We start from the raw sequence: 14,260 nt of genomic DNA, 5'->3' as shown, positions 1-14,260 counted from the left end.
TATGATGGATCATACCCAAGGGGATTGATTGACCATGCATTATAAACCTATCTATCAGCTTATTATATGGTCGATCATGCCTAGAGGTTGATTGATCTTGCTTTAAACTAAAGGTTTACTGCATAATAGAAGATCCATCATACCACTAAATGAATGATCTATCATGCTATTCCATTAATCTCTAAGAATTAAATAAGTCAAATTCAAGTGAATGAAAGATTTGAAAACATTGGATTAAACTTGAAAATCATGGTTTTATAATTCATTACATATCATATACTCCAAAACATACTTTTATCTAAGAAATGAAATCTTGTTGGATATCCTCTTACAAAGGTAGAGTTCTTGAGATTTTTCTATCTAGCTTAGACTAGGTTTTCAATTCTTCATTCTTCCTCATGGCGCTTCTTCAAGGTTTCTTATTTAATCCATTTGGCTTGACATCTTTGTGTTAGATTTGTCGGTTCTTTCCCACAGACCTAGTAGTTGTTTGACATAAAGGAAATACATTTGGAATGATATATATTAAAAATTATTAGCTTAAGTTTTGTTATCATTAAAATCTTGGAAAGGGTGAAATATTTTTGAGTATTTTTTATTTTTCATCATATTTTAATCGGTTATGGAAGTCATGTAGGAGGGGACTAATCTTTATTTGTGCTTATATTGTGAAATCGACCTACTGAAAGACACTTTGTATAGGTAGAAGTATAAGCAACTAAAAGAATTTGGTCTAGCCTTGTGTAGGCAAGACCTTCACTTACTTCCATTCATTGAGAAAGTCATTGTGCTTGAGGATGAGTTACTAAAAATCCCTTTGCCTGACTCTCGGATTGTGTAGATTAGTGACTGTTGAAAATCCCTTTGTGGCTTTAGATTCATCATAATCTAATGAGCTACCAAAATTCCCTTTTAAGTCTAGACTTGTATGGCCAAATTTACTACCGAAATCCCATGTGTTTACACTTTCTTTTGGTTTCTCTCCAAACTATACGTGCATCAAGCCTAAAATATATGACTTCCACTGAATGTTCATTATATTACTCAAAAAGTCCAAAGCATCATCTTAAGAACTTAAAAGTCAATGTGCTTCAACTCCCACTAAGACTAATTAACCTCCACTTCGACTTATTGAAAATCTTTTGGAAGAAAACAGGAGTCCGTGACTTTTCTTTTTGTTCATATTTATCATTGATGTCAATATTACTGTCTAGTTTCAGATTTTCAGTGGAAGACAACGCCAAATGCCAGAAATTTTCCACACGTCTTTGTACTCTTTGATGCTTTGAAAGGTTTTTATCTCCCACTCTACAAAAAACGACGAGTTCAGTGTATTCTTCCTTTATAGAAACCACGGAAAAACACGTTGCGCACCTTGGCAAAAATGAATCTTCTTGCCCTCCCGCGTCTCAGGTTGCTACTGCTAGCGGTTGCTTTGGCTCCTTGCGTGATGAAAGTGGTCGATGCCCGTCAGTTTCCCTCCCGTGGGATCAATTTAATTGAAGGATTTCCATCAGATGGATTGCCCCCGACGACAATAGTGGGTGAAAGTAAGAGGCTGGAGCATCGAGCACCGCCTGCCCCCACACCAAATCCAAACCGGCGACGACAGGCACCAGGGAGGGGACCTACACCAGATCCGCCGCCATCACCTCCTCCACCGTGAGTGAACCTCAGCCAAGGAATACGATCAAGTCGACCTCGATGTCGAGCTGGTCATGGGTAAGGAGTTAAAAGGGCTCATCGTCATAATCACAATAATATTGTACTTGTTTACCTTGTAATAGATTATTTCTTGCAACTCTTAGGTTGTGTTTTCATGGACTATCTTATATGAAGGCCACAATGTCAATTAATATGTAAATATATCCAATCTAAGCTTGGCATTAAACCCAAATCCAACTGAGCCAGATCTGTTTTTAGCAGGCTTGAGCATGACCCACCTCATCTGAGAGGGGTTCGAATTTAAAATCAACTCAGTAAAAATTTATTTGGATAGGATATAAACACCGGGGATCCAACCCAGGCTAACCTGATTCTAGGTCTAATGTAGATGTTATGATTCGACTAGTACACGTACTTTGTTATGTTATGGTTCTAGAGGCAATACTAGGTTCCTCTCAAATGTATCACTAGTTTTATTATAAAGTTTAAAATAATATTGTTTCATATGTTAAGACTATCATATTAGATTTTACATCATGCACAACATTCACAAATGTTTAGAGCTTATAACGGGCTGAAAATTCACCCAAAATTACAAGCAGTGATGAACATATTGAATTTTAGATATGTATCAGGGAGCTCCAAATCTAGTTCATATTGTTTCTTAGTCTTCCACCATCACCCCAACTTTTCTCCCCATTCTGTGATGTGCTTAGTTCATATTGGCTTGATACTTTTAAAATAATTTTAGCTTGTAGAATTTATTTTATTCCCTAGCTTTTTTATTTGAATTCTTGATATTTTTATTGACACAAAAGGTTGCTTATGAATTTTACTTATAACCGGGGACTTTGAAAAAGGGAAGCCGAAATTATAAATTTTCCAAAATATTTAAAATAGAATCATGAGTCTAACATGGAGCAAACAAACTACCTTATCCCCAAAAATTAGCTCTATGTGTAAAGCATACGAGATCCTAGCCTTCTCAAAGTGGTTGAGTTATCTCTATAACATTTTATTTTAGAGCAAATGAAATCTCAAACCATGGATATGTTTATGGGAGTTTGAAATTGAAGAAGAAAGAGAGAATGAATTAATCTTTTTGGTCACGAAGAGCAGGTTTTTCCATGGAAACCCAAGACGGCAGAACAAAGGGTTTCAATGAAAACCCTAGCAGCAACCGACACAACCGATGAGAGTGCAAGACTATTTGATAAAAAACAGTGAGTTCTAGTAAATGTGAACTATCATCTCCCGTCTTCATTGATTCATTGGGAAGCAACACAAAAGAGTGCAGCATTGAGAAGCTCTTCTTTTGATATGCATTCCAAGTGTTTAATATAAATATTATAGCATAACTCAATCTTATAGCACATGTCAAAAAAATATTCGAGGTATTGATGTGGAGTTCAAATCTGTACATGCCAAGAATGACATCTAGTGCAGATTTTTGGGACAAAATTCAAGGTTTTGCAAGAATTTATACAAGAGAGGGTTGCACATAGGGAGAGTGAGCTGAGGGAAGGAGGCCAAGGGGTTGAATCTACAACAAACAAACATCACATCTCTGCATTTTTGTTTGTGATAATGTCATCTAGTCGAGTTGGCATCGCTTGATCAATGCATATAACTATTTCTAGTCATTTTTGAAGTCATTCGTTTGATGTAGTGAATGAGTTGCAGTAGAGTCTTTTCTAGTTCAAGTTATTTGATTGGTCATCCAGTCGATATGTCAAACATGTAGCAATAGAGGCTCTTCATGCTCCAGTTATTCGGCTAGTCATCCAATTGAGATGTTAAACAAGTTCAACAAAGAGTTTTCTCTCTCAAGTCATTCAATCTTCTTGCAATCCGTGGATCAATGTTTTGTAGTTCTTCTTCTCTTATTAACATCATTCACCTCACTTCTCTAGTCGATATGGCCTATGACTTATAATAGAGGAATTTTTTTCTCAAGTTGGACACTAAACTTGCTATCATACCATTGATCTGATTGCTCATGATACTTTTTGTTGAATAAGTTTGAGTGGCATTCTATATAATTATGAGAGTGAGAGGCATCAATGTTAATTACTAATTAGTTTTAAGTGTTCTTTTTTATTCTTATGTATTAGTGCATCCATGCCCCCACCTATATTAATAAGAAAGAGAAGCGAAGAAGCTCATTAACGAGCTCTCTCTTAACTCCTAAAGTTTCTCTCCTCAACTTTTGCCCTTATTGTCTCCTTCTCATCTTCTCTTCTCTTCTTCCTTCTTTCTTCTTCTTCTCAAACCAAGTTATCCATGGATTAAAACCTAGAATTTAACATGGTATCAAAGCTGGAATTTTAGGCTATAATGTATAGTTGATCAAGTTATGAAAGTTTAGTGGAAAGGAAACTCAATTCTGCCTTCAAGTAACAAAGGGTTCGGCTAGTTATGAAGAGGAGCAACGACTGATGTCAATTCAACAAGTTATCTCCTTAATTAGATAAATTATATCTCATGTTTCACATTATGAGAGATTCAATTCAATTTTGTGATAGTCACAAACTTGGTTTTACTCAAGCCTAAGTATCCCTTTTAAAAAAAAAGTTATCATATTGAATGGTTGAATTTACTTTTTTTTTTGTCATGTGCATGAGTTTTCTTCATTCCTTATTTTTTATTTAATTTTTATGAAAAAAATCCATCCTTTGGAATTCGAAAAATCCTCTAGAAGCACTCCTTAAGTTCTGGTTTGTTGAAGGTGTGGGCTCTCAATTAAGTTGTTAATACCCTAAGTTAAAATTTGAAAAATATTTTTAGATAGTAATCCCTAGTTCTAGTTTATTTTTTATTGCTTTCGTAACAGAACCTAGTTCATTTTTTCCCTTTTCGAATCACCATTGGTTATTGATTGATTAGAATTCAGGTTTAGAATCTCTCCTACAAAATAAAAAGGGGTCATGCTCGTGTGTTCTATTGGTTGGTTTCCTTGCTTGTTACTTATTGAATTTGATCACTTGACATTACATAGTTTTGCATTCCATTGCTTCAAATATTTGTTAATTTTGATTAAGTCTTGTCCTCTCCACTTCTAAGTTAACCTAAGGCATTGGTTTTCTGTAAAAAAATAAAATTTATAATGTCTGAATTATGAAATGTTTTTTCTTCCTCTACGCTCAATCAGGAGGGATGATCGATCATCTTTTATTCAATAAAGTTTTCTTATCGAAAAAATCAATGTGGGAGTCAACCTATGGTCAACAGGAATCTATTCCTATATGTCCTAGTTTCTTATACCATAACCAAGATTCATCGATTTTTGTACCCACATAGATGACACTAGTTGAGGTAAATTAACAATGTTAGGTACCTAGAGTTATGTTTTTATGTCCCTCTAGAACTAGTTCATCATTCTCATTCTTTACTAAGTATTTGTCCTTTTCAAATGAAACCTTATTTCCTTTATCACATAAATGACTAATGCTAAATAAATCATGCAACACTGACACCTCATGTGAGGAATGAGAGAGAACTTCTTATTTTTCTTTTGGTTGTTCTTCCTTCTTTCCTCTTGGGTGTGGATTTGAGAGATAGAAGTTTGACTTGTTGTTCTGCGTCTAAGCTCTTGTTCTCTAAAGCAAGTCTAATCACATGATAACTTGTCTATCAATCTACTTTGTTTTGAGGCTTTAGGTATGTGGCTTTCATTTGCCTCCTTCAAGACAATAACTTTTTCCTTGAGCTTAGCTTTCTCATGTTGTTGAGGATTGTATTTTTCTTTATACTTCTTTAGACAATTAATGGATTTTTTCAAAAGTAATTCAAGTTCATACTCATAGAGTCACTTACCTATTTAGAAGTTATAGACTCGTTATCATTGTCTTTAAAATCGATGAGTTCTACATCACTTTCATCTTCTTCTGAGTGGCTAGACTCATCCTCCATTGCATCCCAAGCTGAGATCAAAACTTTCTTCTTACAGTTCTTTGGATCTTTGCTTGAGGATGCAGTTCTTTCTTCTAATTTAGGACATTTGTTCATTCTATGTGCTAGTTTACCGCACTCAAAAAAACATACATCAGTTTTCTGTTGAAATTTGTCATTTTGAGTTTAGTATTGGCCTTTTTCTAAAGTTTATCTTCTTCTAGATAGACTTTTTGAAGATGTCTAGTGATGAAAGTTACTTCATCTGAGCTTCCTGCACTAAGACTACTATCAGCACATGTTTTGGCCTTAAGAACAATGTTCTTCTTCTTAGATTGCTCTTCCTCTACATATTTTGGTTCCATCTCATATGTGAGAACAAATCATAGTTGCTCTTTCAAGATTATAGTTCTAAAGAAAACATTCTCACGAATGGTTGTCTTCCACATGTCTCATGACTTTGGGAGTGCCTTGAGAACCTTATCATTCTATCTATATAAGGAAATCTCTTCTCCTAAAATATGCAACTCATTTATTATATGAGTGAACTTTGACTTCATCTCAACAATTAACTCACACGGTTTCATTTTAAATTCATCATATTGGGTTATCAAAAGACTGATTCTAGAGTCTTGTACTCTTGTGGTTCCTTCTTGTGTGACCTCAAGTTTTTCCCAAATTTCTTTAGCAGTTTTACATGTGGAGACCCTATTGAGTCGTTTGGTCCTAAAGTACATAACAAGAGGTTTATGACCTTGGAGTTTGTTTTGAATAGCTCCTTGTCTTCCCTAGGTAGCTCTCTAAATTCCTCTGCAACCGAAATGCCATTTTAGAGCTTTTTGGGCCCAAAGGGGTCATTCTTGTTTATATGTGAAATGTCTCAATCCATAGATTGAAGGAAGAACTTCATCCTTACTTTCCAATATCCATACTTTGTTCTATTAAATAAAGGTGGATGGTTAACAAATTGCCCTTGGGGAAGGAGAAATTTATCTTGAGCTTTCATTTATCATTTTCAAAATCAAGGAGATTTTATGTGCAATTAAGTTCTTGGCCTGCTCCAATACCAATTGTTGGCCCAGGTGACTTTTCAAGAAGGGAGGTGAATTGAGATATTCAAATTAAAAAAAACTTTTGTGTGTAATTCAAACATCATACAGAAAAGAAATTCAAAGTAAATAGCAACATGCACACACCACAAGGTCAAAAAAGATTTTTTGTTATCAATGTTTGCCTAGTGGTAGTCACCGCCCACAAACCAATGGTTAAGAAATTTCATTATTACACTCTAATATCTGGAAAATCATAAAAGAGATTTTGGCTTTTTTTGGCCATGTGTAGCACACTACACGATTTTTACACAAGCCAATCTACCCAAGAGATTGCTACTATATTCTAGCTCTAGCTAGACCTTTCTATCTAGATTAATAGGTTTTTGAAAAATATTTCACAATATCATAAAAGGAAACGAAAAAATTACACCCTTACTTGGAGGGATACTTCTCCTTGAGAGATTCAAGCTGCCACCTCCTTTACAGCACGTTGTGGTTAGATGAAGGAGTCTATACTATGATGAATGCAAGGATGAGTGAAAGAAAATGAAGGATTTCCTAGGTATGTGGCTCTCTCTCTTTCTCGGTAAAATACTTTGATCAATCATTCCAACAAAATTCTGCTTGTCTAGCAGCAATGTTCGATTAATCCATGTGGGATGATCGATCATGAGTTATCCGCCGCCACCACCTTCTCTATTATAAGTCTAGGCATATCAACTGAATGCCCAATCAAATAACTTGAACTAGAAAAGAATTTATTGCAACTCGTTCACTAAATCAAACGAATGACTTCAAAAATGACTTGAAACAGTTACACACATCGATCAAACGATGGCAACTAGACTAGATGACATTATCGCAAAAAAAAATGCAGAGATGTGATGTTAGTTTGTTGTAGATTCAACCCCTTGCCCACCTTCCCTCAGCTCCCTCTCTCTATGTGCAAGCCTCTCTTTTATAAATTCTTGCAAAACCGCGAATTTGGTCCCCACAATTTGCACTAGAATGTCATTCTTTGCATGTACACATTTAAACTCCACATCAATTCCTCTAATTTTTTTGTTACATGTTCTATAAGAGTGAGTCATGCTGAATATTTATATCAAACACTTGGAATGCATATCAAAAGAAGTGCTTCTCAATGCAGCACTCTTTTGTGTTGCTGCCCAATGAAAGATTGAAGATGGGAGATAATAGTTCTGATTTACTGAAACTCACCATTCTTTAGCAAATAGTCTTGTGCTCTCATCGGTTGTGTCGGTTGCCACTAGGGTTTTAATTGAAACCCTTTGTGCTGCCATCTAGGGTTTTCAAGGAAAAACTTGCTCTCCGTGACCAAAAAGATTTGATTTATTCTCTTTTTTTTCTTCGATTTCAAACACCCACAAACATATCCATGGTTTGAGATTTCGTTTGCTCTAAAATAAAATGATGTAGACATAACTCAACCACTTTAAGACGGCCAGGGTCTCGGTTGTTTTAGACATAGAACTAGTTTTTTGTGGATAAGATAGTTTGTTTGCTCCATGTTAGACTCATGATTCTATTTCTAATATTTTGAAAAAATTATAATTTTGGCTTCCCTTGTTCAAAGTCCCCAGTTATAAGCAAAATTCACAAGAAATCCTTTGTGCTAATAAAAATAACATGAATTCAAATTAAAAAGCTAGTGAATAAAATAAATGCTCCAGCTAAAATTATTTTAGAAGTATGAAGCTGAACTCGATAGTTATATTAACAACCTAATTAAATTAGATAAAGTTATGATAAATCAAAGTAACGGTATAATTATTGTTAAAATTAATATAATTAAATCATTGAAATAAAAAAAATTATAAATTTGGTGTGAAAAGAAGACAATAAAAGCTAACACAGAAATGTATGTAATGAAATCATAACATCTACATTAGACCTAGAATCAGGTTAGCTTGGGTTGGATCCCCTGTGTTTATATCCTATCAAATTAAATTTTTAACTAGTCGATTTAAAATTCGAATCAGATAAGGTGGATCATGCTCAAGCATGTTAAAAACAAATCTAGATCAGTTTAATTTGGGTTTAATACCAAGATTAGATTCGATATAGTTAGAACACAGTTCAACTAGCTGATCCATTTTTGTACTTAAAAAGACTTGTTAGAACTGTGTTTAAGTGTTAGAGTTTGGGTGTAATTGGGACAAGGGTAGTTTAATTTTAATTGGACTCTACTACTCTCCTCTATTATAAATTTGGGTTCATGTACTCGAATTACAACAAGTTGTTGATGTCAATGAAGTATTTCACTTTTTCATAAATTTAACGAAAACCAGCACTCATCTGATAGATTTTCTCCTTGAAAATGGGATTAGTGTCTCCATATTGAGTTGGATTCAATCTGGATTTGGATGTCTCCAGTTGATGCTTTACACTTCTATCTACTCGGAGTGTATTGGGCTTACATTTTTGGATTGATATTGAATCACAGTATCTGGCTTACAATCTATCACAGTGATAGATACTAAATCATAGTATTTGGTTTACAATTGAGTTTAATAATTCCACTGCATCTGAAAATCACAGTATCGGTAGCTTTGGAGTCAACTACATCCGAGTCTATGGAGTGTATCTCCAAAGTCTGAAACCGAACCCAGGCTTTGATGATGACTGTGCAGCAACATACTAAAGAATTTCAAAAATTCTCCTCTGCCCATAGCTAGCAGTCCTTTGCTAGTACAATATAGCCATATTGATATCTTGACTCGGTTTAACTCTGTATCTTGACTCAGATCACTCAGTATTTTGACTCGACTTGACTCGCTCATTATCTTCTATTGTGTTTCATTACCCTCGTTGTTACATATTGGGTCCTTTTAATCAAGACATTGGTGTTGAAGAAGAAAATCCTCGGATTGATTACCTTAGATTATTACTCACTGACTGTTGTCAGTTTGCACTAAGATAGCTATGAAGAACACCGGAGACCATAAGACTTTCTACCATAGAATTTGCACTACTTCAAAAGATTAAGCTTTGATGACATATATGAACAACCAGGCCACTTCCAACAAGATTTTCCCTATTGATGTTACTTCTATAACAGGTATGGTTCCAACTACTTCTCCATTCTAGATCAATGGTTTTGGAACCTCTGAGCACTTGACAGGTAATGGTACCCTCTTGAGTTCTATATCTCCTTGTTTATCTAACTAGTTTGTTTCTATAGCTAATGGATCCCGAATCAAGGTATGTGGAGTGGGGTCCACATTTTCTGCACCTAATCTTCATTTAAAAGATGTCCTATTTTTCCTGAGTTTCCATTAAACCTTTTATCCATTGGTAAACTCACAAAAAAATTAATTGTTCATTCTTTTTCTCCCACTTATTGTGTTCTTCATGATCTAAAAACAAAGCAAGTTATTGGTGGAGGCTATGAAAGAGAGGGGTTCTAATATCTTGATTCACCAGCACTAATAGCACCAAGTAGGGCTCAACATACTGTTCTTAAGTTGCACAATATGTTTGAACATCCATCCCTTCAGTGTCTCAAATAGATAATTACCACATTACAATCCATTTCCAGTCTCAACTATGAAGATTGTCAAGTGAGTAAACAGCAATGGAGTACTTATTCTCCTCTTGGTGCAACCAAAAGTATTGCCCCATTTTCTTTAATTAATACTAATATATGGGGCCCTATAAACATCACAAATATTTCCCATTCAAAGTATTTCATTACATATGTGGATGATTTCTCTCGGGCTACATGATTGTTCTTATTAAAAGAGAGATCAGAAGTCTTACCTTTTTTTAAGTTTTTTTGTGCCATGGTGTGTACTCATTTTAAAACCACCTTAAAGATTCTTTTCTCCGATAATGCCAAGGAATATCTGTCTATAGACTTTTGATCTTTTTTCCAAGAAAAAAATTCATTCACCAAACGTTTTGTGTCTACACACCACAACAAATTGGTGTGGCTGATAGGAAAAATAGACAACTTCTTGAGGTTGCCCAAGCTCTACTACATCATATACATGTGCCTGATTTCTACTGGCCCCATTCTATCCTCACTATCTATTATCTTATTAACAGGTTACCTTCTTTAGTACTTGATAACCAGACACCATATTCTCATATTTTTTCCTAGTGATAAGCTATTCTCTCTTCCTTTGAGAGCTTTTGGGTGTACTTGTTTTGTTCATAATAGTTTCCCTCATTCTACTAAATTGGACCCCAAGGCAATTAAATGTAGTTTTTTGGGTACTCTCATGCTAAGAAAGGATATGTATGTTACAAGCCATCTCTTCAGAAACTGTTTGTTTTTAGTGATGTCACATTCATTGAGAACCAACCCTTTTATCCATCCACCTGTGTCCCACCTGGTCTTTTTGTAACCAATGAGTTTCATAAACCTATTGTGTTGATTGATGACTCAACAACTCATGGCCGTATTGATGTCACTACCCCACCCCCTGAAGCATTGGCAAACACTATACCTATGCAGTCTCCAAATTCCTCTACGGGTAAGTTCTCCTTCACCTCCCCCTATTTTTGGCCCACCATTTGATACATGGCCCATTGCACTTTAGAAAGAACCTAGGGCCTACACCCGACCATCTATATCTCGCCCCATTGCTCATTTTTTATCCACCCATCAATTGTCACCATCTTGTTGTTAGTTTATTGCGTCTATTTCTTCAATTGCTATTCCTCAGTCTTATCAAGAGGCCCTATAGAACCTGGGATGGAAAGAAACCATGGACGAAGAGATGACAACCCTTTACAAGAATCAAACGTGATACCTTGTTTCCTTACCATCTGGAAAAAAGCTGGTGGGTTGTAAATTGGTCTTCACTGTCAAATAGAATACGGATGGCACAACGGCCCGCCTTGTGGCTAATGGCTATACCCATTGTTATGAGATTGATTATGAGGAAACCTTTTCTCTAGTCGCCAAGCTCAACTTATTATCTCTTGCTATTAATTCTTGATGACTTGTCTTTCTGCTAGATGTAAAGAATGTCTTCCTCAAAAGATCTTTACCTTGAAAAAGCGTCAAAGGAATTTGTTATGATTTTGAGCGAAAATGATATCTAATGGATAACAAAATGAGTTAAATTAGTCGAAATATATTTTGGAAACCATCCATATCCAACCTTAAAGAGGAAAAGTAATCCAAATATGGAAAAGTTATTGGCTTACAAAAACTCGATGGTAATTTTGCATAGACCTCCTAATTTGGATTGTTGATTTTAGCCCATTGACCTCAGTGAAGCTATTATTCACAAAGTAACGAGTCCATGCGACTGGGGGATCAATTCTCTTATGCAATGATGAAGATCGATTAAAAAGGATATCCCTTGAGATATTTGGAGTATGTTCATGCATTCTATTTTGTGAACAAGAAAATAAAACACACTTAGTTCATTCAAATTGAATGCAAGGTAGTGAAATCTAAAGTTCCTGGTTGGTTTACCCACTAGTGGAAACCATTTAGTCTAGATGTGAAAATTCTTCCAGAATGCATTAAAAAGCTACATGAGCCATTGGTTGAGTATCATCTTGATCTTAACCAAAAAGACCCACAAGATATTTTTGAGGAAGAATCTACCCTCCACTTTTTTTTGTTAGGTTTGATCTTCCTTGGATGTGGAATTGGGAGTTTAAGGTTGAGTTTGATGATTTAAACATCTCGATCTTGAAAAGAAATTTAAAGGTAATGTGGTGGGAAAAGTTTCGACCCCCAAAACAAAGTTTCTAAAATAAAAGCAAGAATTGAACATTGTAAGAAAATGAGTGAAAGGGCTAATTCTTGGAATAAAATCTAAGATTTCAAAAATGTTAAAAGTTACTTACAAAAGGAATACCGTCAAAGAGATGAGTTAGACATATTGCTCTTATTCTTAGACTATTAAATAATCAACTATTTGATGTTCCATAGGTCTTGTCAAATACTTCTACCAATAGGATTACTAAAGAAGAAGATGAACCTAATAATTCTAGCAAATTTTGTCAACCAAATGAAGCCTGTACTATTTCGGACTTCTGATATTCTTTTATAGTGGCCCTTGTGCAAGTCTACAAAGCAGTTGTGAAGTGTAAGAAGAAAATCGATAATTGATAATACTTTCAAACAACTCTCAATCAAAATATGCCACCAAATATGGAGTTGCCATGCATCATCTCCTACATCAATGATGCATCTATATTTGCATCAAACATGTCGTCGCTCTTTGTCATGGCCTACGTATGCTGAAGAAGAGCAAATCAAAACCATTTCAAGTCTAAAATATTTTGGCTGATCCAATGGAACCATGACACGTGTAAGGTCAAGAACTAGAATGATTTTAAAACCGGACTCTTCTCGCCTATAAATTAGGCTCCCTTTCACTTGGATGACCATTGAAGAAGAAGAAGAAGAAAGAAATGAAGAAGAAGAGAAGAAAGAGGAAGAAGAAAATGTAGAAGTATAAGGAGTAGAACATGAAAAGGAAAGTTAGGAAGATGTTGGTGAAAGAGAAAAATGTGTGAGGGATGATTTTGAGTCTGAGAATGAGAAAATGGGTGAAGGTGAAGAGATGACCAGAGGAAATATGCATCGCTTTGAGGAGTTTCCATGTCCCACACCTCATGCATTGCCTACTGTGGAAGATGACATTTGACAAATCCAAGGAAAATTGGTAGGAAGATCAAAGGAAGCTATAACAGTGGACACACCTAGTCTTGAAGTAGATATAGCAAAGGTGTTCAAACATGAGCAACACAATGAGGACAAATTAATTGAAAAAATAGAGATTGAAGAAATAGGGGCGTGTGGAAAATGTTGAAGAGTAGGTTTGGGAGAGTCTTACATAAATCTCACAGAATGAAGTCTCACATAGCAGTAATTAATATGACAAGATCTAACAAGACTCTCATGGGAGGATGTCTCATAGAAGTGTTTAAGTTAAAAGGTATCTTAGTTATTTCACTCTTCTATTTAAGTTTAGTTGTTTAATTATGTTAGGAGGTATCTTTAAGTTTTAGACTTTGGGTGTAATAAGGACAAGGGTAGTTTAATTGTAACTGGATTCTACTTATTTCATCTATTATAAATAGAGGCTCATTATACTCAAATTACAACAAATCAATGAAGTTTATCTTTTATAGAATTTAAGCATGATATTTGAGTGTGTTCAATGAGTTGAATCAATCAAGCCACAAAGACAATGTGATCCTCTTCTAATCTATCATCTCTAGTAGTTTAAGTTTGTATTCTACCTTTTTTCTTCCTTCCCATTCCTAGTACCTGTTGTTGCCTTGGTATTAGCACATTCATACATAAGTTTTCATATTGCAAATTATATATCAATAGAAATATCTTTAAGTCTAATTTTTAACTCAAAAATAATTTTGGTAATCAAAATTTTTTACAAAGAGAATTATATTATTTGAAGCAGTAAAGGTCAGGTTGCAAGAGAGGTTCAAGCAATAGTAGAAAGCTTCAATTTTTGAACCATTTTATGGCAACAAGAAACAGACTTTATATGGATAAATATATGTCAAAACAAATATTTGTAAGTCTATTTTCATATCTATTAAACCAATTATCAATGTGAGTTTTCTAGAGGGAGATATCAATATCAAAAGAGTCAATGGTCATGCTAGCCAAAGAAGAAAGAGTACTCAGTTTG

The sequence above is a fragment of the Aristolochia californica genome, unplaced genomic scaffold, assembly GCF_029961685.1.
Source record: "Aristolochia californica isolate CCGP_79_NKW_82.1479 unplaced genomic scaffold, dmAriCali1.0.hap1 SCAF_11, whole genome shotgun sequence".
Classification (NCBI taxonomy): domain Eukaryota; kingdom Viridiplantae; phylum Streptophyta; class Magnoliopsida; order Piperales; family Aristolochiaceae; genus Aristolochia; species Aristolochia californica.
Note: the sequence above shows the minus strand (reverse complement) of the source record.